The sequence below is a fragment of the Sturnira hondurensis genome, unplaced genomic scaffold, assembly GCF_014824575.4.
Source record: "Sturnira hondurensis isolate 20B ecotype Veracruz unplaced genomic scaffold, ASM1482457v3 Scaffold0021555, whole genome shotgun sequence".
NCBI classification, from domain to species: Eukaryota; Metazoa; Chordata; class Mammalia; order Chiroptera; family Phyllostomidae; genus Sturnira; species Sturnira hondurensis.
This window is the reverse complement of record NW_028094186.1, coordinates 1,477,255-1,502,582: the sequence shown is the minus strand read 5'-3', so window position 1 is coordinate 1,502,582 and position 25,328 is coordinate 1,477,255. Positions and strand designations below refer to the sequence as shown.

General features: G+C 50.7%; 1 protein-coding gene across 1 annotated transcript in view; it reads left to right on the top strand.

Annotated features, from left to right (window-relative positions):
- The window catches only part of MAN1C1 (mannosidase alpha class 1C member 1), a 128,307-nt gene that overhangs the window by 69,459 nt on the left and 33,520 nt on the right, over positions 1 to 25,328 (top strand). The window lies entirely within an intron of this gene.

Genomic DNA, 25,328 nt, shown 5'->3' with positions numbered 1-25,328 from the left:
CTCATGTTCTCACTGTGTGTGCACACAGCAGAAGAGGTGAGAGAGCTCTCTGGGCTCCCTTTTTATAAGGGCATAATCCCATTCGTGAGGGTTCTGCCCTCATGGCCTAATGACCTCCAAAAGGCCTTAGCTCCCACCAACACACTGGGAGTTGGAGTTTCAGCATGAATTTTGAGGGAGCACGGAGGCCCAACCCATGGCAGCACCCTTAGGCAGGGGAAATCCCTAGGCTTCCACGCTCCAAGGTCTTCCTACTGGAGAAAGGAAAGGCAGGCATGGATGGCGGTTCCTGCTGCTTTGGTTATTGCTAGGCTGGTGGGGCTTGGATTGTAATTGACATTTCCTGCTGTCCGCAGAAAGAGACACTCGGAGACCTGTAGCAGAGATGACCAAAGACCAAGCAAGCTGACTGAGTTCAGAAAACTCCAGGAGGCCCATCCACTTATTTGCAGCCACACAGTAGCCGCTCCAGAGTCTCTGTGCTGGCATACAGTAGGTACTCAGTAAAGTCTGTAGAAGCCGTGCATGGATCCTGTGGAAAGGAACAGTGCTGGATCAAACTAACGCCCCAGAGGCTCACAGATGTGTCTCGTTCACCCTAACTGTCCAGCTTTAAAGCCCATGCTCTTAAGCACGGTTCCGTAAGGAGTTTTCAGATGTGTTATCCATCAGATGTGGTTGCTGCCCTGCCCTCTTGGTTACAATAAATGTCCTTTCAAGCACGAAAGCCCAGGATCTGGCAGGGGGTAGGGGCGATGGTACCCGAGAGTCCCACTGGTTCCACGTCCTCCTTAATGCCTTAATATTACTAGTCATTTTAATTTTAACCTTTCTGGTGTGGGGAAACACTATATTTTTGAACCCCTTGAAATGTATTTATTTATCCTGCACTTTTTTTCACTCTCCACTCTAGGTTAACCACTAGAAAGAACCAAGATAAATGAATAATCATGGTCTCTGCTTCCATGGGCTTACATCGTACAGCGGGGGTGGGAATCCTGCTCCGCCACTTCCCGGCTTTACTCACCTTGGGCCCATTCATCTGACTGAGGCTCAGTTTCCTCATCTGTAAGATGGGGCTGCAACCTAAAGAAATGGAGTGAAGATGAACTGCAATGATGCCTGTAAAAGGCGTGGCCTACACAGACACTCAGTAAATGTTAGCTGTGACTGTCATTCGTTCACTTTGCCTACTGGCTGACAAATGGTAGCAGGCACCAGGAGGTTTTTAAAAAGTTATGAGAGGCCTGGCCAGGTGGTTCAGTTGGTTGGAGCATCACCCTGTTACGGAAAAAGTCACTCACGCTCAGTTAGGATGGTGAGCACTCTTTATTATGCGCAGGCTCAGAGGAGGCAGTCTCCAAATTCTGAGCTCCGTTCTGTGGGTTGGTTTTACTTTTAAAGGGCTCGAAGCAGGTTCCAGAAGCAGAATGCCGTTAGATAATTGCTTATCTAGGGTGCACACAGCTTGGGGTGGGGCAAGCACACTCTGTCTTACTAAAATGTTGCAAAAAACAACTTTAAAATGATATTTCCTTGTCCCTATCCTGCTTCAATTCCATACACCAAAAGGCTGTGGGTTCAGTTCCCGAGCAGGTTGGATCCCTGGTCAGGGCACATACCTAGGTTGTGGGTTTCATACCAGTTGGGGCATGTATGGGAGGCATCCAAGGATGTTTCTCACATCTCTCTCTCAAAATCAATAAATATATCCTTGGGTGAAGCCTTAAAAAAATTGTGAGAGAAGAAAAAATGAAAAGTATAATATTAGCTAACAAGTATGGAACATTTACTTGTGCCAAATGCTATGTGAAGCACCTTCCATAGATTACTACATGGTGGGGCAAAAGTAGGTTTATAGTTGTTCACATGGAAAATAATACAATAATTCATAAATAATATAAGAATAAACTCTGTGTTTCATGTACTCACAACTGTAAACCTACTTTTGCCCTACCATGCATTAATATTAAAAAATATTATTGATTTCCATAATTTTTTTACAAATTTGGGAAAAGCCACTGTGGCATCAGTTTCATGGCAGAATACACGGCTACTATATGTGGGTACCCAGTGGCTTTCTGGGAGCGTGATTCTAGAACCACGGAGGTAGTGAGCTGGCAACTAATGACGTGTACTTTGCCTCCTTATGACTGCTCAGTGACCTTCACGTACCTGCTCCTGCCTTCTTATTCAGAACCTGAGGGCTGATGACTTACAAGGATGAAAAAAGAGTTCTCAAAATAAGATCAGTGCTCAGCACAGTTGAAAGGGCCCTGGGTGAGTGATTCCCATACTTGGATTCTTATCACCGGCAGATGTGACTTTAGGCACAGCCTCTCCCCTGTCTGGGCCTCAGGGCACCCTGTTCTTTGGAATGCTGAACAAAGCATATCAGCTAACCCTTGCTGTGTAACAAACCATCTGGAAACAGTGACTTAAAACTAAAACCATTTATTATTTCTCATCAGTGTGTGGGTCTTGGCTATGCTAACTCACATGTCTGCAGTCAGCTGGTAGGTCACCTGGGGACCCATTTATCTAAAGTAACTGCTCCTTAACAGTTAAGCAAGAGCTCCGCGCTGCTGCCAGGTAGAAACAAGGTCTCAGGCCGGATAAAACAAGGTGGAGGGCCGGATTCCGCCCACGGACCTTGTGTTTGCCACCTGTGCTCTAGGACGACCTTGGCTGGATGACTAGCTTTGCCTCACGCAGACCTGGACTTCTTCTGGCGCAGATACACATGGAAGCACGCACAGCCTCTCAAGACCCTCTCAGAACTGGCACTGTCTCATTCCCTTCACATTCTGTTGGGCAGGCGAGTAACAAGGCCAGCCTACACCCGATGGTGAGGAGACAGATTCCATGTCTTGATGGAAGCAGCTGCTAAGTCACATTTTTAAAGGCATAGATACAGGCAGGGATGGAAAAACAGTAATATTTTTTCAGCACACTCAGATTCCTTTTTACTCTCAGTTGGCTCATGGATCAGCATGAAAGAAGGAAGTTGAATTCCCATGATCTCAGGCCAGAGCTAGACATGCCTTTCCTGGATTTGGGATAAACTGACCAGCTTCCCAGTCACTGTTAGTGCTGAGCTCAGCTCCAAATGGACAGAACTAAGGAACGTGCTTCTACTCAGTCACTCACTCTGCATTTATTGAGCACCACTTGTGTGCCAGGTAATGAGCTAAGCCTGAGGAGGCAGACTAGCCCCTGCTCCCAAGGCACCCTCAGTCCTTCAAGATCCCAGACACATAGAGCATTGTAATGCAGCCCACACAGGTGTTCACGGGGTCACCGAGAAGGCACCGCGGGGGCTTGTTTTAACACAACACCAGAGATGTTCCTATAGTTTGGGCTTCCTTCAGCCCGGTGCTGAGGCAGATGCGCAGGCCTCTTTTGAGACCATGTACAAACTAGGAAGCCTTGGGGCTGGACAGTTCCATTTACACTCCACGGCTGTGGAGTTAGGCCATCCAAACCCCTCCGGCACTCGGCAGCCAGGAAATAGAAAAATAGAACAAAGTGTCCAGAGCCAGTGTGTGAACTTGATTAGTATCCGCCTGCGCTCCAAGACTGGCTATCTGCTATTTGCAGCTGCAAACCCAGGCGCCAGGTTGGTTACTCATGTACTTGCAAGCAACTGGGGCCTTGGAGGGAGTTAGAAACCGTGTTTCCTACAGCCGCTGCTCAAATGGACACCCAGCTGCCATTTTTCCTTAAATATCGCTCATTTTTAAAAGGAGAAAAATATTGGAGGCATTGAAATAGATCACATTTTAAAATGCAGAGTAGCAGAGAGTCCATGCAAATCATTCTCTTAATAGAGTTTTCCAGAGTAAGGAAATGAGGAGGGCACATAACTGCTTCTCTGGCATTTGAGAAAATCTAAGGACCACAATCCATTTGTCTGCAAACGTGTCTCTTTGGTACATATTGCGGCGAGCAACCATTTCCAGGGTAAACGGTCTTTAATTAAAGTCAGTCTGTGGTCCCTGGTGTGTGGAGGGAGGTGAGGGTTGTTTGAAGTCCAAACTAACATAAAACTCCTTCCCTTCAAAAATGAAAAAGAACATGTTTTTTTAATTATGTTTTTTCTTTGATTTGAAAATTAGGGAAAAGCTTTGTTTATAAGTGGAACTATTCTGGCTCTTATTCATGAATAAACTTGGCTAGTCGGGCCTCTGAAAGCAGGAGGAGAATTTCCATAGCAATCTGGTAAAAACGTGTACTCAAGTATTGATTTTTGTAGCTGAAGTGCATTATGTGTTTTGCATGAGCTTTTGAAAGCTTAGATAAATGAGGTGGCTCAGAAAGCAGATTAAAAAAATGGGAGGAAATTACACCAATCCAAAAGAAGATAAATGTCCACTAATCCCCAGATTAACATTTTAGACTCCCGTATTTTTACAGGGGAATTTTTGCTGATAATGTGAGAGTGGTTTACAACGTCACATACCTGGTGGAATCAAGGGGGTCTTGTTTGAGTTCTGAGTCAGCTACACTCGAAAGGAAGTAGAGTTAATGCAACAGCCCAATGGTGCCCTGGCACCTGTGTCAGGTGGCAGCACTGCCCCCAAGATGACAAATTTTAAGGGTAGCTTTAATCCTCAAGGTCAGCTGTGTTAGTGTGCATTCTCTGGGGTGCAAGTGGTGAAGACTCAAACCCATTTGGTTTGAGCCCAAAAGGAATTTACGAGATGAATGACTTGAAACCACTGGGCGTAGACTTGATCCAGGTATCAAATTAAGTCACCATGACTGTTTCTCTGTCTCTGTCTCTGTCTCTGTCTCTGTGCTCTACTTTCTCTGGGTTGGCTTCATTCTCAGATTGGTTCTTCCTTGATGATGTTACCGAACTACAGCCGTTCGTTCACCTGTGGGCATCAAAGCCCAGTCAAATGCAAACAGGACTCTACAAGCTAGACAGCAAAGGTTTATTTTTAAGGAAACGGCACCAGGTCTGGACTCAGGTAAGCTCGTGCTCAAAGACCTGGCTCCCTAATGGCTTCCAGGGTGTGGGCTGTATAGGGGGAAAGTCATTAATCAGGGCGACTAAGGGCGTTAGAGTCCTGGTCAGGGTTGTGGTCTCTCTGACTATTCGGGGCTAGGGCAGAGGGTAGTTGATCACTGCATTTGGTCCTGAGGTCAGCCTTGGCGTCACTTCGGCTGGTTTCACAAGGGTGTGGTCAGTAGGGTCCTCCTGCTTTTCTGGGCTTGGAGCTGAAACACAAATGAGGCCTAGATGTTATCTCTAGTTTGACTGAAACTCTGTCACTGTGATCAACAGACCCGAGGCTTTGTTCCTAAGGTGATTTGATGCTGACCAGAACGTCATTGTCCTGAGGGCTTAATAATTACAGGAGTGGACCTGCAAAGCAGAGGGAGGTGAGTGAGTCAGGGTGCTGATGAGGGTACTTGGAATCAAAAGGAAAGAAAGGTGAAAAGTTCATATCAAAGAAATGAAGTTTTTGTGCAGTTCACAGTAACAAGTTGGCCACCGCCGTTTCAGCTTCCACCCACCCAGCTCATGCGAGGTGTAGAAGTGCTACGCTTCTCTTGTTCGTTTCCACTGAAGTCCTAAGATTCGTTCTGATGAGCTTTAATTAGTCCCGTGGCTCTGTCTGTCCCTAACTCATTCTTATGTCCAAAGAGAAGAAAGGTATGGACTGGCTGAGGCCTGGGTCCCACTGACCAGTGTTTGACAGTCCCACCCCAAGGAGGGCATGGACTAGGAGTGAGGGAGGAAAGGAAGTACCCCGGATGGCAATTTGGGGACCTGTGAACAAGAAAGATGGATGTGCGCTGACGTTTAGAACCTCAGATTTCTGCTAAATCAGCCTTTCATTCTTCCTTGCACAAATGCTTGAGATCCTACAGTAGGCCTCCTGGAGCTGGGTGCCAGGGTTGTGGTGGTAAACAGGGAGTCTAGGCACTGCTGTCAGAGAGAGAGCACGTAGTCTGTCTTGCATGGGTTAGTCAGCTCAGGCTGCCGCAACAAAACACCATAAACTGAGCGGCTTAAACAACAGAAATTTACTTCTCAAAGTTCTGGAGGCTGGGAAGTCCAAGAACAAGATGCCAGCAAGGTGGGTTTCATCTGAGGCTTCTTCTCTTGGCTTGTCGGTGGCCATCCTCTCTCTGTGCACTCACACCTCCTAGGAATTTGTGTACACGTGGGAGGGGGGAGCGGAGAGAGAAAAAGAGAGCAAGTGCTGTCTGGTATATCTCATTATACAGACACTAATCCTATCAGAGGGCCCCACCCTTGTGACCTCATCTAAACCTAATTATTTTTCAAAGGCCTCATCCCCGAGTATCATCTCATTGGAGGTTAGGGTTTCCACGTATGAATTTGGGGGAGACACAAACATTCAGTCTATAACATCAGGCTAGAGCTTGAGCCGTGCTAGGGTCTTCCGGCCAACTCGATGTTTTTCCTAGGCTAGGTGCCAAACCCTGGAAACAGAAAGATGAGGAACCCCAGGGCCCTGCCCTCTAGCAGTATGCAGTCAAATCTGGATGGTGGTGTCCAGGAGTCTAGGCACTGGGGACATTTTCACCTCACCTCTCTTTGCCTTTGCTCATTTTATTGTTTGGTATTGGGTTCTCCTGGAACTAACAGAAAACTCAAAATAGCAATATCTTAAACCACCACCACAAAAAGATATTTATTTCTTTCTCAGCTACAAGTCCTAGTAGTCAGTTTAGGATGAGTACAGTGAGTCTACCCTCAATGGGGATCCAGGTTCCACCATTCATCCTTAGTAAGGGCTTCTACCTTATAGTCCAAGATGGCTGCTCAGGTTCCAGTCATCACGTGCACATTCCAGCCAGCAGAAAAGGAAAAAGGAGAAGTGTCCCTTCCTTTCAAGCATACTCTCTGGAAGTTGCACACACCCCTTACACATCCAGCTCTGCTTGCAGGTCCCTGTCTCATCTTCTCTATGTCTCTCACACTCATTTAGTGAACCTTTTCAGTCTGGAACCATGTCCTTCAATTCTGGGAAATTTTCTTGAATGATTTCTTTGATTATTTTTTCTCTAGTGTCTCCATTCCTAGAATTGCCACAGTTTGAATGTTAGGCCTCATGAGCTGGTCATCTAATATTCTTATCATTTTTCTTCTGTTTTCTCCCTCTTTCCTTTCTTCCCTCCCTCCCTCCCTCTATCTTTGGCTCAACCTCCAAGAAATTTCCTCCAGTTTATCCTCCAATTCTTTTATTGAGTTTTTCATTTCTGCTGTCAGTGCATTAATTTTCAAGAATTCTGGTTCATTTTGTGAATGTTCTTTTTTTGAGAATCTTTCTTTATCTCATAGACACAGCACTTTGTTTTGTCTCTCTGAAGATATCTTTTTGTAGTTCCCTTCTTCCTACAGAGCCTCTGTGTCCTCCAAATTCACTTTTCCTGTTTGTTTCTTCCTCACATGTTAGCTTTTCCTCAAATGTTTGGGGATTCTAGGCTGGGTGCTCATGGTAAACGTGGGCAGGAAAGAAGACGGCTGGAGCTCTTGCGTGATGAGTGGGTTGTGTTGGCTGGTGCCTCGCTGGGGTGATCCAACAGGGTGTCCCTTATTAGGGCTCTTTGCTATGCAGGGCTGGTCAGATATTGCATTGGCAATGTTCTCATTCTCCTGTCTAGAGAGGGGACTCCTCGCTGCAGCTTGCTGAGAGCCAGTTGGTCAAGGAGGCTGGAGGACAGAGTGGGGCAGTTCAGAAACCTTCACCTACCCCCCATGCTGGGATGGGGTCTCCCACAGCCCAGAGGACCTTCCTCTCACTGCCTCCCAAGACTTAACCTCTAGCTGGGATGAGGGGGCGTTTTCTTGGCTGAGTAGAGGTAGGAAGGAGAGGCGCAGGTCTAAGTGCCTTTCATGCTGACTTTCAACAAATCCTCCTGGTACCCCACTTCGGAAGAAGCCTTGTGTTGCCACCAGTCCCAGAGCCTCTGCAGTTTTCTGGTGTGGACCTGCGTGCGTGGTTGCTTTCAGTGTCGTGGCTCAGATTCGTTCTTGGCATTGCTAAGTCAGTCCTACACAGCCTTCTCCTTTCCAGCTGCCTTTTTGTTTTCCCTGTTTGCTTTGTCCTTGTGGGTTACTGCCTTTAAAAATAAAATGGCATGCTGTCGTTTTTAGTCGAATTTCTGGGGGAAACTAGAAGCTAATACACTTGTTCGACCCCCTGCCTTTAACCTCCATCTCTTCCTCTCTTAATCATTCAGTTTCCTGAGCCTCATCACCATCTGTAGAATGGGGCAAACGATCCCTGTCCTGATTATTTTGCAAAAGCCTTTGTGGGGATAAGATGAACTTCTGTGTGAAGATTTCATGTTCAAACGCCAAGGTTCTAAGTGATGCTTGGTTGAGGCTGCAGCTGAAGAGTGGGCCAGCTCAGGCTGGGGGATGCAGTATCACTTTTCTGTTATCACAGTGATACTGCACGGCAAATGCCCACAAACGTCACAGCATGCAACAGTAAGTGTTAATTTAGCACGAGGGTCTTCATGGTTCAGCTGCTCCAGTCTGGGTGGGCTAAGTCCCTCTGCTGATCTTGAATGGGCTCACCCTCATGTCCAAGGGCAGCTAACTGTGGGCCATCCCTTGGCTGGGACAGCTGGGCAACACAGCCCTCCTCCCCTGCCTCTCATTTTCTGCAGTCTAGTCCAGGTGTATTCTCACAGTGAGGGCAAAGGGGCAAGAAAGCAAGTGGTTTGTCAAGCCTCTGCTTATATCAGATTTGCCATCATTGGCTAAAGTTAGCCACATGACTGAGCTCAGAGTCAGGAGAGGGCAGGACACGCTGCTCGGAGTGGCAAAGGGTGTGGACACAGGGAAGGATGAGGAACCGGGGCTACTTATTCTGCCTCTCCACCAAGGGTGCCCGGGCATGGCCCTGGAACAGAGCGCCCCTCACCCCAATTCTTCTACTAAACCCAGACTACTTTTGCCTAAACTGGTAACCAAGGGTCCTGCCACCCTGATTTATATTCAGTTGAGTCATTTCTTTCCGTACTACTAGGAAGAAATGCTCCCCATCTCTAACAAGATCAGGAATGATCTCTCTGATAGAGAAATGCACTCTCCAGGCGTGGGCTGGGACTATAGATCACTGGCAACTGATTTAATTTGCTTAATTATTTGATTCAATCCAAAATTGGCTTAATTATTTTCTTGCTTCTCACCTCTTTTGAATCCATTCTGGAAACTAATCATGTCTTTAACACCAGCCCAGAGAGAAGCGTTTCAATTGGGAAATGTAATTAGCCTAGGAAAATGAATGTGGGCGCTGCTCTTTGTCAAAGTACCATTAAAACGCAGCTCTGGTCAATGCCAGTGTGGTCTGGAAACAAAGATGCAGTTTGCTCCTCTCCTGACTGGAAAGGGAGGCCCAGCAGGAAGTGGGGAATTGGGCCTCTTGGGATCTTAGCAGAAGGCTCATTCTTTCATTCATGAGGCATTTCTAGGCCAGTCTGGGCGATGCTGGATGCAAAGGTGGATTAGCCATGTCCCTTGCCCCCAGAGTCTCTTCTCTAAGAGAGAAGCATCCACACACAACCATGAGACACAGAGTGCGGGGAATACAAAGGATGAGCCACCAGCTCTGCCTCTGGAGCTTTATCGAGCTGGCTCTTGAAGGATGAGCTGAAGCTTCCCATGCAGAAAAGAGCAGAATTACATTGCAGGTAGAGCACAGTGTGTGCAAGGGCATGGCACTGAGAGAGCCCGGCAGCTGTAACAGAGGAGACTGGAGCAAGACTGCCCAGGCAGGGCCTCCATGCCGCCCGGGGCTCCCAGAGCAGGTGTGCAGTGTGTCTTTGGGCTCTCCATCACCCTTTTTAGTCGCTCTCTCCCCTTCCTGATCCTCCCTCTCCACCCCACTTTGCCTTTTGAAGTGTTTAACAGGAATATAAGATGTTTGTCTTTTTAGGCGGACTCTGAACCATCCGAAAGGTGGGGGCTGGAGTCAAGGCAACTGAGAACAACAGATGTGCACTCTAGAGCCGCAGAATAGGAGGGCAGGGGAGGGAGGGCATTCTGAGCAGAAGGTACAGCCTGGGCAAAGGCGTGGTGGTATGGCATGCTGGATCGAGTGTGACTGTAACCTGAAATGAAAGGTGGGTAATGAGCTGCCCAGGTGGGCAGGGGGTAGATCACAAAGCACCTTTCAGAGGTAATTGGAGACCAGCTCCTTGGCCTTGGCTTCTAGGATGGCTGGGAGCAGGGCACTGCAAATACACGGGGGCCTCTCTAACATTCCTTGGGTTATAGCTGCTGCTTCAGCCCCTCTCCTGCAAGTGCTCACTTTTGCAAAAGCTGTGAATTTCCAGAGGAGTGGTTGCTGGTGTGCTTTGATCTCTGCCTGAGACTGAAGCCTGCCTGGAATGCGCTGGAGAGATTACCTGGCCAGGTGGCTCCTGCACCTGGGGAGAGGGAGGGAGGGCTCCCCTGCCACCAGGGCCAAGGGAAGGTTGAAGCACCACTCACCTGTGCCCACTTGGTTCCTATTGACCTTAACCCCTAGCCATCCTTACAAAGAAAAATTCAACCACGAGAGACCATGAGCCAACATAGGTTGTCAGGCCCCGCCTCAGAGACACGCCCGCTGTCTGCCATTCCACACCCCATCCGATACTTGCACACTCAAGTTTTTAATGCAGTGGCGACCCACCTGCGTACAGCTTTATAAAATAAGAGCTTCATAGGAGCTGGTAGCCTCTTTCCCTGCCTTCCCCAGGCAGGACCCTTCTCACTCTGAGGCAGTTTGAATAGGGAGAGAGTAACAACGAAGTAAAAAGCCATGGTTCCTGCTTACTTGCTGTGTGACCTTGGACAAACTGCTTAATCTCTCTGAGCCTCATTTGTGTCATCTGGAAACAGAAGTAATATAAATTGCTATGCTGTAGAGTTGTTAGGAGGATTAAGAATAAAATGCTCAGGCCCTGGTGTGGCTCAGTGGATTGAGTGCCGGCCTGCAAATCAAAGGGTCATAGGCTCAGTTCCCAGAGTCAGGGCACATGCCTGGGTTGTGGGCCAGCTGCCCAGTAGGGGGCACACAAGAGGCAACCACACATTGATGTTTCCCTCCCTCTTCTCCCTCCCCTCCCTCCCTTTGCCTCTCTCTAAAAATAAATAAATAAAGTCTTTAAACAAGCTTCTTGTTTTAAAAAAATAATAAAATGCTCGGTTTAGTGGTCGGCATGTAGGATGTACTACATAAGTGACCATGATTGTTACGGGCCTGCTGGATCCGGCTCAGATTACTGCCTGGTGGGCTAGCTGGGGGATCTTGGGCACCTGTCATTTCATTTCTATGAGCCTCAGTTTCCTCCACGGTGAAGTCTGGGTGAGAACACCCCTTGGGTGGGTGTAAGGGTCAAACAGTGCATTACTGTGTGTGAAAAGATGGAGGGAACAGATGCTTTTTGTCATTGTCATTGCTTCATAGAGCCTAGTCCCGGCGTTGATGGTTTTTACTCTGTCGGTGACTTGAGAAGTCCTCAAAGCCCCTAGCTAGCACTGGCAAGCAAGGCAGTGGGCAGAGGTGAGCGAGCATGGGAGGTGGAGAGGCCAGTGTCTGAGAACAGGGCGGTGGGGCCATGAGTATAGGACTATGTGGCCTTGCCCCTGACTTTAGGCTTCAAAGGCTGGGGATAGGGCATTGTCTACCCCCTGACCCCAAGATGTGAAAGAGGCAACCTCCTCAGCAAAAGGATTCATAATGGCCAGGGTCCTGTTAGAGACCGATGCCCAGATCCACCTCTGCACGCTACGTATTGCTTAGGCCTTCCTCCCGTCTTCCTGCCTGATCTTGGTACCAACCCTGGGCTGGGAGTGTGGGACTACTTTGTAATGGGGCGCAGACTGAGCCTCGCCACCAGTGCGGGCTACCACCCTGAGCCCCTGCTCCCCACCAGACTGGCTGGCAGAGCACTCCGTCACACAAAGTTACCGAATCTCCAAAGGCAGCGAGCGTGTGCCCTGAGCACCGAGCCTGGCACGAGGGCCCCAGGGCAGGAGAATGTGGGGGCTGTGCAGACAAGACAAAGTTTTGATAACAGTGTCTACCTGACCTGTCTGAAAAATCAGGCATGATCTTCCTGGCAGGGCATGCAATTTCCTGTTAATGAGTTGTGAGGGGCTGGAACAAGTTATCAGGGAAGGTCCCAGGGGAGCCACCAAGAGATGGAGGCCAGGCCCCGGCCTTCACTGCCAGAGGACTCGGTTATATGGAGAACATCCCTGCAGAGGGCTGGGACTAAAGCCTGGAGTGAGGGTCTCCAGTCTGGGTCAGAATCTGCTGGCAGATCTGACCCCTTGCTTCTCCAAGCCCCGGGCTGCACTCCCCCTACCTCAGCAAGGGCTGGGCAAAGTCTCCTCTGCTTCAGGCTCTCGGAATGTAACACTGTAACACTAAGCCTGTAACACTGCAATACACGGCATCTCTGTGGTACTTCCTTTCGGGCAAAGCAGCACTCACATTTGTGGTCTGGGGCCTTCACACATAGATGCGTCAGAGAAGCCGAGGCCCAGGTGAAATGGCATGCCCAAGGTCGTTCCGTTGAGTGGGTGGACTCATTTAAGATAATGCTGGCTGCCGTGGCAGATGATCCCAGCCAGAGATCTCGGTGGGTTGAGAAAGCAGACCTTTCCTTCTCGCCCAGTTGGTGGGAGGAAAAGGGAGTCTGCTTCTCATGCTCACTCAGGGACCCAGGGTGGCAGAGGCTCCATCATCTTCAGACTGTGGATCCCACAGCTGGTGCTGCTGGACCAGGAGGTATAGTGACCAGAGAGGTGTAGGTAACCGAGGCCCACCTTCCACTGGCCAGAACTCAGTCATGGGACCCACCTAAAAGCAAAGAGGCGAAGTGCCGCTGCTGGCCGGGCAGCAGTTTTCCCCGCAACAGCTCTGCCCCGAGGAAGGAGAGTGGGCTCTCCTGGCCACAGCAAAGGGTGTTTTCCTCAAAAGCTGGGGACCCTCAATCAGAGTTTGATGTTGGGGGGTCACTTAGAAGTCAGTGAACCCCCAACATGGACCGAGACCTGGGAGAAGACACAGATGGCCCCGATCCTTGGAGGAACCTGGGTTGCACAGTGTTGCAGCCTCCTTTTCTACAGCCGCCCGGTTGCCCCTCAGTCAGCTTCTAATCCACACAGCTGCTCACGGGCCTGGCCCTGCTGACACACCTCCATGACTCCTGCTGCCTCCTCGGTGAGGTCTAAGCTCCTTAGCCTGGCATTCACAGACCTTCCCAGGGGGACTCCAGCTTTGCTTGCCGCATTCCCTCCCTCATCCGTCTCTCCACATGTTCTGCGCTCCTCCTCCCCAACCAGTGTCTTACCATGGGGCCTTTGCTGGAATGTTCTCCTTCTAGCTCTCCCGCCTGCAGACTCCTTGTCCTTCCTGACCCAAATCGAAGGTCATCTGTGAGGCCCCCTTTCAGCAGGGCTAGCTGCATAGCCAGCACTGAATGAGAGCTTGCTGTGTACTGGGCACTGCATGAAAGGCTTTGTACAAATTGGCTCATTCATAACCTCCCGAGCCCATGAGACGGGCATCCCATTTTATGGAAGAGTCTCTGAGAGGTCACACAGCTAGTGGGTGGCAAAGACAATTTCCAAACCCAGGTTTGTACGCACACAGCTGAGACTTAACCAACTGTGTGAACTTCCGCCTTTTATCATCAGCACCTGTCACAACGCATCATAACCACTTGTTTACTGAATAGTTTGCTGTGAATTCGCTGTTTTTCCAAGGAAGCAGGGGCAGACTCCTGGAGGGCAGAAGTCACAGATGACCCCTCCTGGAATCTTCCTCACCGAGGCCTGGGTGGCAATTTTTCTCTCAAATAAGTCCTTCGCCCTCCTGAAAACAGAAGTAGAAATTCCTCAGTTTATCATCTGCCATAATTCCCCTCCCTGCTCGCCTGTCAGTTTTTGGAAGTTAACCTGAAATGATTTGAAAATGATCTGAGAGGCGCGGACCGGCCTCTTCTGTGTATGATTAAGGACGATAGCTTTTTAATGATTTGAGCAGTGCCTTCCGCCGACTGACAGAAATTGATTACCATAAATTTCTGAACACCGTGATGCCAAAATCAGATTTTTTTTTCATTTTCTCAGTCGTCCTCTCAAACCTTTGCTGAGAATGACAAATACTCGGGGCTTTAATTGTTCCGTCGCCTGAGGGCGGCACCTCCCTGGTTCCTAGAACTGCCCTCGCTGGGAAAACCTTGAAAGGCCTCTGGGGTTCGATCTTCAGGAAATTCAACTGTGTGCTTTCTCTGAAGCAGAGAGAGCTGTCTCCCGGGCTGTGACACGTTTGCTGCATTTGTGAATTGCTTTGGCCCCGAGATCTAAAACGAGCAGTCCTCACCCAGGAAGCATGCTCAGGGCTGTCCCACAGGGGTTGGGAGTGGGTGGGCGTAGCAAGTGGGGTAGGGGCTCTCCCTGCTCGGCCCGTGCACGGACCTTCTGCCTCCTGTTCCTCTGTCTGCCAGACTCTGTGCCTCATCCAGGCCACCCACACCTTCAAGATAGGTATTACCAGTCCCTTTAGACAGCCGCAGACTGACGGCTCAGAGAGGTCAAGTTACTTAGTTGTGCTCACACAGCTGGCAGTATGCAAAGCAAGACTTGAACATTTTGACCAGAACCACTCTTACTGCTACCTCTAAAAAAATCAAATTAAATTGAATTAAAGGTGACTCATAGGCATCCCCAGCAGCCCATTTATATTTAAAGACAAAAGAAGAAAACCTTCCCTGTGCCCTTCCTAGTGCCAGTCTCTGCAGTAATATGCATATCTGGCATTATCCCCATTTCACAGATGAGGGTGTTGAGGCTCCCGTGGGTGAAATAGCTAACCAGAGGTCACACAGCTAGGAATAGCCAAGGTAAGATTTCATACTATGACTATCTGACTCCAAAATAACTTCCTACCCCATTCTTTGTAGGAAATAAAAATTTGTCCTGGGGGGAGTGGCACTCGGCTGGTCTGTTTGTGTCATGGGCTGGGCTCCTGCAGAAAGAGACACCCACTCCTTCTCCGGCAGTGCCTGCTACTTCAGGCCTGTGCCCTGGCACATGGGTAGGAGGCACCGCCACGCTCTCTGAAACCAGCCAAGTTCCTGCCTGTCGCACAGGGGTGGGGTTTCACAGTGAAGAAGCACAGAGTCTCCCCAGCAGATGGCCCGGGTTCAATCCTGGCTTCCCTATTCTTCAACCTTGGGAAATTTACATGACCTCTCTAAGCCTCGGTTTCTCCATCTGTAAACCAGGGACACTAATCACACTCACTCAAAAGGTTGTGGGGCGACTTAAAAGAGGCGCTGCCTATGGGGCACTCAGCTGTGCGTGCCTGTCTCCACACATGCTGACAGCTGATGCTGGCACGCCCTCCAAGGCCTGCCGTGGGGGCGCGTAGTGGGGCTGTGTCCACTCTGAGATCTCTAATCCTCAGAATAGTTCTGCAAGGTGAAGTTGTTCCCACTGTACAGATGAGGAAACTGAGGCAGCTAGGAAGTGTGGCTCCAGGGCTCAGTCCCTCTCTGCAGCTTGGCCATCCCAGTGACCGGAAGGACCCCCTGCTGCGACTCAGTCCTGTACCAGGTTCTCCCGGCACTGCCTCTACTATCTCTTTGTTTCTCAGGTTGAATAGAGCCTCTCTGATTTCCTTTCTTTTCCCCTTTCCAATGATCATCATTCATTTCATTATCAGAGCCACACATCCACACCTCTTGGCTCTGGCCCACAGGCTGTTTTTGCCAGGATCAAAGTAGAGCTCTGTGTGGCCACGCTGTATATCCAAGATGGCATTGTGGCCCTGCGCCTGTGGGCTTGGGTGGTCCCGGTGCCATCAGAGGACGGCTGGGGTCTCCCCTGCTCGGGCTGAGGTAAGTCAACTGGCCGATGCTGCCCTGTGCTCTGGGTCAGTTTTTCTCCGTCCCAAAGTGATAAACAGTTGCCTTCAAAGGGTCTCGATGCACAAGCCCAGGTGCTCGCTGCCTCCCTCCTTCCCTCCGTAGGTCACTAGTAGGCACTCACCAACCCAGATCCACGGGTCCCTAAATCACCCCATGAGCCGTCCTCTCTGGGACATTCTCCACACAGCAGCCAGAGGATCATTTTCAAACACCAGTCAGAACAAGTTTCCAAGCCACACGAACGCCCCCCACCCCTCCTCGTGCCCTCTTTCCCGCTGCCCGTGACTCCTCTCTGCTCCGCAACCACGTCCAGACTCCCCAGCTCGGGCTGTTCCGTTTGCTGTGCATTCTCCCTGACACGCTCCTGTCCCCTCTCTTTCCTCCTGTGCTTCCTTCAGGGGGCAGCGCTGCCGCCCGCCCTCGCTCCTGGCCTTGGCTACCATGTGCTCTCTTTTTCTTTATCATACACGTTACTTGGTCACCAGATGTCATCTGTGTGACACCTGATTGGCGTCTCTCTGCCCCTCTAGGCCAGCAGCTCTTTTCGGGAGGGCACCAGGACTGTCAGTCCCCCATGGCGCTATAGCACCGGGCACATCCTGAGCACTCAAAGATATGTTTGGGTGAATAAATAAACCTTGAGCAAGTGACTCAATTCCTTGAAGCCTCAATCTTCATCCGTAAAAGAAGAACAATAATGGAGTTGTCATGAGGTGTGAAAAACAAGATATATGCGACACATGTAGCATAATGCTTGGCACAAAGCAAGTGTTCAGAGAATTTCGTATTCCATAAGCAAGCCTTTGTGGGGTGTCTGCCCTGGGCCAGAACCTTGGAGTTGACCTCGGCCCCCAGTGCCTCACCCCACAGAGGAGCCGCCTCTGGCAAGGGGCCTGACAGTCAGGGAGGCTTCCCCATCTAGGTGTGAGGCAGTGGGAGGAGGGTGTCCAGCCCTCTTCGTCCAGCAGATCTCAGCGACACCTGGACTCTGCAAGGCCCCTGCCAGCTTAGAGCAGCCAGGCTGAGACTCAGTCCTGAAGACACTCACTGCCCAGGATGGACTTGAGAAACGACATGGGAGTGACCCAGATTACTATGATGGAAGTTCAAGACCAGTTCTTTTAATAAAAGAGTTCAGAGGAAGAGGACCTCTGGGCCAGGTGGGAGGTCCTCAGAGATGTCTTCATGGTTATTGAAGAAACAGCGTTTTCTCTTAAAATAGATGTGTGGGTAGGGACATGTGTGGGGACGTTTGGGGTGAAAGAAAGGCATTTGAAGCAGAGGGTACAGCTTGGGCAAAGGGCTGGAAGCTAGAAAGAGTGGACCACATGGATCCACTAGTCTAGCTGGACTATTTAAAACATGAAAAGACTATTTAGAAATAGGGCTGGAAGGGCATTATCTCAGTCAACTGTTTCCAAAATAACTCATGCAGCAAATTACCCCACAGTGAGTGGCAGACAGTGGTGAGCACTTACTTCTCCTTTGGCTGCAGAGACGCTGGGGTTTCGTTTATCTAGGTTCTGCCCAGTGGGGTCCAGGTCTGTCTCACCTACTTCTCATCCTTCTTGGACCAGTGGCCACTTGAGACCTGGCCTTCTCATGATGAAAAGCAGGAACGCAGCAGGGCAAGCTTAACCGCACAAGTGCATTTCAAACCTCTGTTCCAGTCCTGCCCACTGATCCCATTGGCAAGTCTCACAGCCAAGCCTACAGTCAAGAGCAGAGCTTAATTCCCAACCCAACATAAGTCCAAAGCAAGTTACATGGACAAGACCAAGGTTGTTGGGCCAGGGATGTTTACCCCTCCCACAGAGGTGGAGACAGAGTACTGAGCAATCAATCATCTGATTTACAGGAAGGTAAAAGCAGGTTGAGGCCAGAGTACGGAGCGACTCTGGGTCTCAGGAGCTGCTGAGAACAGCAGTTGTATTTTAGTGTCTCTTGGGGTAAGCAGCTAAGGGCCCTGGATTTTGCTCTTCTCCCCACTGAGGCAAGAAGTGGGCATAAAATGCCACTGTGCCTGCCCCGCTTGGTCTCGCCTTCCTGGTGCCTCACGCCTCCTGCCTGTCTGGCACAAAGGCTGTGTCGTCCTTCCTGCTGAGCTAAGGATCTGCGAAGGATCCTAGCTTTGCCAGCTCTGGTGTGGCTTCCTCTGCTGGAACCCAGCCTTATTGTGACAGCCCCAAGCATTGGACATCTACTGTGTGCTGCGTACATCAAATTCTCTTATACGCTTTGTGCATACATTAGTCTGAACTGGAGACCACACTGTCCCATTTTTCTGAGGCCCAGAGAGGTCAAATCAGTTGCCCGAGATCACTCGCCTGGTTACAGCGCTGCCCTGAGCTGCTGAGCCGCTGTGTGACTTCGGAAAATCATTGCAGCACCCAGGGCTCCTGTTTCCATCTTCCTGGTCTTCTCTCAGGGATGTTCTGAGATAAAAAGCTGTGCAGAGTTGGATCCACAGCTCTGGTGGTTCCACCAGCTCAGCTGGTGTCTGCAGCCACCCATTCTGTCCCTCCAACAGCGCTTTCCTCAGAAAGCTGACCACTGCTGCATGCTGTGTGTCTGAGGCCAGGAGGCCCTGTAAATAGTTTGGAGATACTAGGAAAGCACTGTGGGCATTGGCACTAGCTGTTCATCCAATGGTCATTTGTTCCCACCTTCTCTGTGCCTGGCCAGGGGATGGGTGCCGGGGCCACTGGGCAGAGTCAGACCCAGCCACTGCCCCCGGGCCTCACAGATGTATGTAAGCACGGATGTACGGCATAATGTGGGCAGTGCTGTGACAGAGCCACCTACATCAGAGTGGAATGGGCTTGCAAAGAGGTCAGGTTTGCTCGGTGGCTCAGGGACATCTTGAGCCAGAATGATGAGTAAGTATTTACCAAGCCAACTCGGAAAAGGAAAGCATACTGGCACAGGAATTTGCATCAGCAGACACTCGAGAGCTTTGGGGGAGCTGCTAGTGTTCCGATGTGGGGGAGCGTCACGTGCAGAGAGAGCAGTGGAGAGGTGAGGCCTGAGAGGCTGCCAAGCACAGACTGCAGGCGCCCTGCATGCTGCGCCCAGGACTTTGAACTTGAAGAAGAGGGGGCATTGACAGCTTTTAAAAGGGGGAATGACGTGGTTAGATCCAATCATTTTTTATTAATCGGCCTCTACTAAGAGCGTTCTATTGGGTTCCAGGAATACTTCCTAAAAATATATCATTAGTCCTTCCAAAAAGGCTCCAAGAAACCTTTGCCTGGAAAAAGCCTCTGAACACAACTTTATGTGGCCCAGCAAACAGCCATTGTGGGAGGATTCAAGAAAAATTCCTACTGGAGGAAAAACAAGAAACAAAAAACCCAGACCTGATAGAAATGGAGAGGTCCTAAACCCTACCAGGAATTCATGCAGCCAGAAGACTTCCCCACATAAGACAATGTGGTGTTAAACAGTGTACCCTGGGGTAGTTGGGACATCACTTTCATTCATCTTCCTGGAAACCCAGTAGCAGAACATTCCAGTTGCCACCGCTGCATAACAAATTACTCCAAAACGTAGTGGTTCAGAGCACTCACTTCATTATGCCCACACATTTGGTGAGTCAGGAATTCAGAAAGTGTACCATGGGGACAGCTTGTCTCTCCACCACTGTGTACGAGCCCTGGGCCGGAAAGGCTGGAGGCGGAGGGGGACTTGGTGGCTGGAACCTTTTTCATGCACATGTGTGGAATGGATGCTGGCTGTTGGCTAGGAGCTCAGAGGGGCTGTCAGTCAGGAAATGCACCTTAGGCCTTTCCATATGTTCTGTCTTCGTGGGATACCTCGGGCTTCCCCACAGTATGGTGGCCGGTTCCCAGATCCAGCGTTCCAAGAGACAGGAAGTGGAAACTGCCAGTTTCTTAAGGTCTGGGCCTGAAATGTATAGCCCATGATCCTTCTGTTCTGTTGTTCCAGGTAGATGCACAGGCCCACTCAGGTTCAAGGGGAGGAGCCCTGGGAGGAGCTCCTGTGGTGGGGTGTGTGAAGCAGCCATCTCTGGAAAATACAACCTGCCACTCAGCCACGCTGACTTCTTCGGAAGCTGAGAAAAACACTTGTGTTGTTTCTTTACAGATAAGAAGTCTCTGTGGATTATATTATCAAATTAAATGCAGCCATTAGTGTATGGCTTTGGGGATACTGCAGTAATAGGCTACGCCTTGGGTGATTTTTTTTCATTCTAAACATTCTTCCTAGATCTTATATTGTGCAGGCTGATCCATTTTTCTTTGCTGATATAAAATCACATTAAAAAAAAGAAACATTATCGTAACAGAATCAGGAGAGGACAAACCACAGTCCAGTAGGGCAGGGTGGTTCCCAGCCAGATGGCCCTTAGAGAGGAGTTTACCAGGGCTGGGGTCCTGTAACCCAGAGGGGCTGGCGCACACACGGCCGATAGCTCTGCACAGGACAGCAGTGCCAGGTGGTCCTGGGTGTGGTCACTGCAGGTGCCCGCACAGTGAGCTCAGTTTACTCAGCTGACACATTTACCTTTAATGCTTCTGGGGGCCAGGCACTGGCCCTCAGATGTGAGTGAGCCACAGCCCCCTCAAAGGATCTCCCAGGGGGAGGAGACCCTGTACTCCCAATTCTTATCTGGCACCTATGATGGGCTGGAAAGTGTTCAAAGCAGTGGAGGGAAGCCGGGAACAAAGCCGAGCTCTCCCCTCAGCAGCCGATGCTCTGGCGGGGTGGGGCGGTAAACCGGGAAGCAGATCCATGTGCAGTATCCCTGGGATGAAGGCTCTGAAGAAAGACGGAGAGGGTGGGGAAGGTCAAGGGGCTGTTATTCAGTGCAGTGGTCCCGTGCACCAAGGCCTGGGGAGGACACAGGCTTGGGGGGCTTCAGGGGCAGTGTGCGGCTGGAGTGGAGGATGAGGCCGGGCAGGGGGAGAGGAAGCCAAGGCCAGGTAGCAGGCCTCGAGTCTGATGGGACCATGGCGGGGTTTTGAGCAGAGAAGTCACATGATATGACTTATGTTTTTAAAGGTGGTATCAGGAGAAGGTGAGAAGTAGGCAGAGTCTGGAAATAGTGAAAACAGAGTCACCAGAATTGGTGGCAGGACAGGATGTGGGAGCGAGTCAAGGGCTTAGGGCCACAGCTCTTTGAAGGAGGGGGTTGGCCTTAACTGAGGTGGGAAGACTGTGGGAGGAGCGGGTTTGAAGGGAAGAGCTGGGTTTGCTTTCAGACAAGTTGAGTGTGAGATGCGCGTGGAGCTCCACATGGAGATGTGAGTGGGGAGTTGTCAGATAGGTAAGACTGAGTCTGGGGACAAGGCCCTGGTGGAGATTTAAATCCTGGAGTCATCAGCCTGTGCAGGGTACTTAAGCTGTGAGGCCACACAAAATCAATAAGGGAATGAAGGAGGGCAGAAAAGAGAAAGGGCGCCCTGGGCACCTCAAGCCTCTAGAGGTCTAGAGATGAGGAAGAACCCACAAAGGAGGCTACAGGGAAGCCGTCACGGGGTTAGAAGGGGGGGCAAGAGGAAGAGCGGTGTCCTGAAGGCCAAGATGCAGCAGAGAGCAAGCGTGATGCCCACTGCCCCCCACCTCCACCTTTCCACTTCCACTTTTAGACGTTTCCTGAGCCTGGCGATGACTCTAATGCAGACTAAGGCCCTGTTATTAGGGAGAGACAGGAGCAAGTAAGTTGACAGTTCCTTCACGTGTAATAAGAATGGGGGAGCACTTTTGCTAGAGATGGGGGCAGACAGAGTAGGGGCACCAGAGGGGCCAGGGAACGGTTCTCACGGAGGAGAATTGGGGAGGGTGAGACTCCGTGTGGACCACAGTGGGGGAGATCACAACGGCTTCACGGACACAGAGGCATTTGTGTGGGCTCTAGACTCCTGCAGAGAAGGCGGAATGGGAAGGCAATTCCTGGCAGCTTGTAAAAGTATCACAGGGAATGGTGGGAGGCCCATTTGGGCTGGGGGCCCTGGACTTTGGGATTGCTTGGGGATAAGAGGGGAAGAAGTATGCCCTGGCTCAGTGGACGGAGTGTCAGCCTGAGAACCGAAGTGTTGCCAGTTTGATTCTCAGTCGGGGCACATGCCGGGTTCCCAGTAGGGCGGCGTGTGGGAGGCAGCCACACATTGGTATTTTTCTCCCTTTCTTTCTCCCTCCCTTCCCCTCTCTCAAAAAATAAATAAGTAAAATCTTTTTTTTTTAAAGTGTGAGAGAGGCAGTGGGCAGCTTTGACCTCAAGGAGGCAAAGCCCCACAGTTCAGGATGGGAGTGTTGGGTTTCTAAAAGAGAGGCCAAGAAAATGCTATAGCAGTTTTCTGTGCAGGAAGAGGTTGGCTGAGTGGAATCAGGGAAGGCTGCCAGAGGGAGGCGGACTTTGAAGAATGTGTGGGCTTTGAGTATACCCAGATGCACGGAGAAGCTTTCTTGGCAGAGGAGACCACACATGCAAAGGTGTGGAGGCAGGAGCTTGCAATATGTCCAGGAAGCAGTGCTTAATGGAAGCAGAGCCAGATCCTTTGGAGTCAGACCCAAAAGGTTTCACCCCCTTATTACATGGATACTGGGAAGCCATTGCAGATTCCTGAGCTGTGGCAGGACCCAGTGGGATCTGGTTTTAGGCAGGCAGGTTTAGGCAGCAATGTACAGGACGAACTGGAAGACAAGGGAAGGGGTCCTGGAGGTAGGAAGATGCCCAGACAGGTGTACATTCACATCAGGGTGATGATGAGTTCAGCAGCAGACACAGGTGAGACCCATGTGATGCTTTTCCTTGAAGCTGGGCCAAGGGTTTTGCAAAGTGCAGTCTCATGACCACACTGTCCCAGGGGGTGGGGAGAGGCTAGTATGCAGGAATGTCAAAACACTTCAGTGACCCCAGAGGAATTTGTATAGGGGCTGCCTGGGGCCAGTTGGGAAGCAGGAGGACCACACTTGTATTTATCAGTTTAAGCTCACGTGTACTCGACATCCTGGGTACTTTCTACCCACTGCTCCCATTTATCCCTCCCTGCAGCCTAATGAGGTAGGCCCTGCTGTGGTCCCCACTTTGCAGATGAGGACCATGAGGCTCAGCGAGTGACACTGACTTGCCCTAGCACACAGCTAGTATGTGATGGAGTCATTTTGAACCCATCTCCCTGGCTAGGCCAGTGTCTCAAAGTGAGCTAAGGGACCCCAGAAATAACCAATGAACTGATTAGTCAAGTTCTTGCTCTGTCCCAGGCCTGTACAAATGTCTTTGGGCTAAGCATGTATATGATGAATGTATCTAGGCTCAGAAACCTGCAGTGGCTCCCCAGTACCCTATTCCAGTGGTCCTAACGTTACTTTACAGATGAGAACTTTGGCACTTAGAGCAGACATGTTGCTGGCCCAAACTGGGGTTCAAACCCAGAGCTTCGTTCCTTTAACACCTCGCTGCCTCCTGCCTGGCAGGAGAGGGCATGGGAGTCCTTTGTGAACAGCAAGCATTCAGAGCTGGAGCTGAGAGAGTGGGCGGACCTGAAACCTGCCCCAGGCCCAGGCCCAGTCCAAGCTGGCTGCCTGACTTCTGGGCCCCGTTGGCTCTTTGTATATGAATTACGGGCCTGCTGACTGACTGGGATGTATCTTTTCTCCTCGGAAAGCTGCCCAAGCTGCCACAGGTGCAACTAGAGTTGAATTCAGGATAGAGCCTTCTCTCCTGTGCAGCCTGGGCCCTGGGCAGCCTCTGGCCTGGAATGAAAGGCTTTTCAGTAAGTGCCTTGCTGGCCCACAGCCCGGCTGTGTGGTAGGTGGGCATGAGGGTGAGAGATAACCAAGAGAAGGATTCAGGAACCTGAGAGCAGGGGCGGAACATTGCCAACAATCTCTTAGCAAGCTGCCTTCTTGGCTGGTGCCTCTCAGGAGCTGGGGAAGGAGAGCTGGTCATGAGGAGCCCTGGCTGCCCTCCCAGCCCAGCCAAGGCCCTGGGGACTCTGGGCTAAGGCTCAGCCCAGGGGAAGCAGATCCCACAAGGTGAAAACACCAGGCAGCCCGGGGCAAGAATCAGAAATCAGATACTCTGGGCCGCCTCTCCCTGGGCCTGGGAGAATGCACGCACATTGCGTGGGTACTGCTTCAAGCCTTCCTGCTCAGATCCACCTCCTGCCCCTACAGGGGTGGGGCAGGGTCAGCAATCAGATCTGAAATTGTTTTCACAGGGAGCTGAAAGGCACCCTTGTCATGGAAAATACACCACACTTGCCTGGGGCTGGGGCTCCCCCTTCCCTTGTTCTAATCTCAGGCCATCCCAGCCCTAACCTGTGGCCTCATAAAAATCAGGTTTAGGGCCCTGTGGTGTAACAGCGGGGGTCTTGGCTTCAGAGCCGGCACCCTGCAGCCTGGCTTGTCTTGGTTCTGTCTGTGTGTGGCACATCAGTGTCCCCACGCTTGAGCACCCCAAGAGGGTAAAGAGTTCCCATGAATCATGTTTTTTGCCTTTGACACCTGCGGGGGAAACAGCTGGGATAAACCAGGAAAGGATCGACTTTGTTCGGCTTTGGGTATGTTTCCCTACTAAATTCGTCAGCATGGGCGGCATTGACATTCTAGAAATTCACTTCAACCTACAGATCCAAGCCTTCCCAGAACTGTGACTCTGGATTGAGAAGCCCCTCGCTTCCCCAGCCCTCCCCTCCTTCTGGAAATGGATTCTTTAACCTCCAGCCTTATCTTTCCCCCAACTTCCGCTCTTCCTCCAGACGTTTCCCAGGCGGTGCCCTTTTTCAGACATAGCCCTGACTGGTGAGGTGGTTAAGTGTCTGAGTTGCAGAAGGGTTCTCTCGCAGAGCCACGCAAGTGAACAGTTGGGGAAGCACTAATCAGGGACATTGGGTGCTGCCTCGGTGCAGCAGCGCCCGCAAAGCTGTGCTTGCGACCCCAGTGGGGCTCAGAACTGCCCGGGAGCTCTAGGAGTCCACTCAGGGAAGTGGGGCCTGCAGTTCTCAGTGCTTTGAGCCACTTGCACGGAGGACATTGAGGGAACAATTACTCCTCATAAGCTGCCCTCTGGTCCCTAAAGGAAATCACTGCTGCCTGCAATGACAGTAGTTTTAAGAAGTTGATGGGAGGCAGCAGCCACCTCTTTCAGGAAGCCCTCCAAGAAGACACCATACTATCTTTTTTCCCTTCCTCCCTCACCATCTTCTACACTTCAGTCCCTGGTTGTGCCACATGGGGAGCTCTTCCTCATCACTCTTCTGCCCAGTTTCTGGTTGGAAAACTCATTTTTGCAGTTTTCTCAGCCTACTCCCAGGACAAGAGTTGAAGGCCCAGTGGCAGGGCCAGGCCTCATAGCTCAGGCTTGTGAACACTGCCTGAGACAGATGAGACGCCCATACCTAGGAAAATCTTTGCTTTTTGCATTTGTGCGGCTT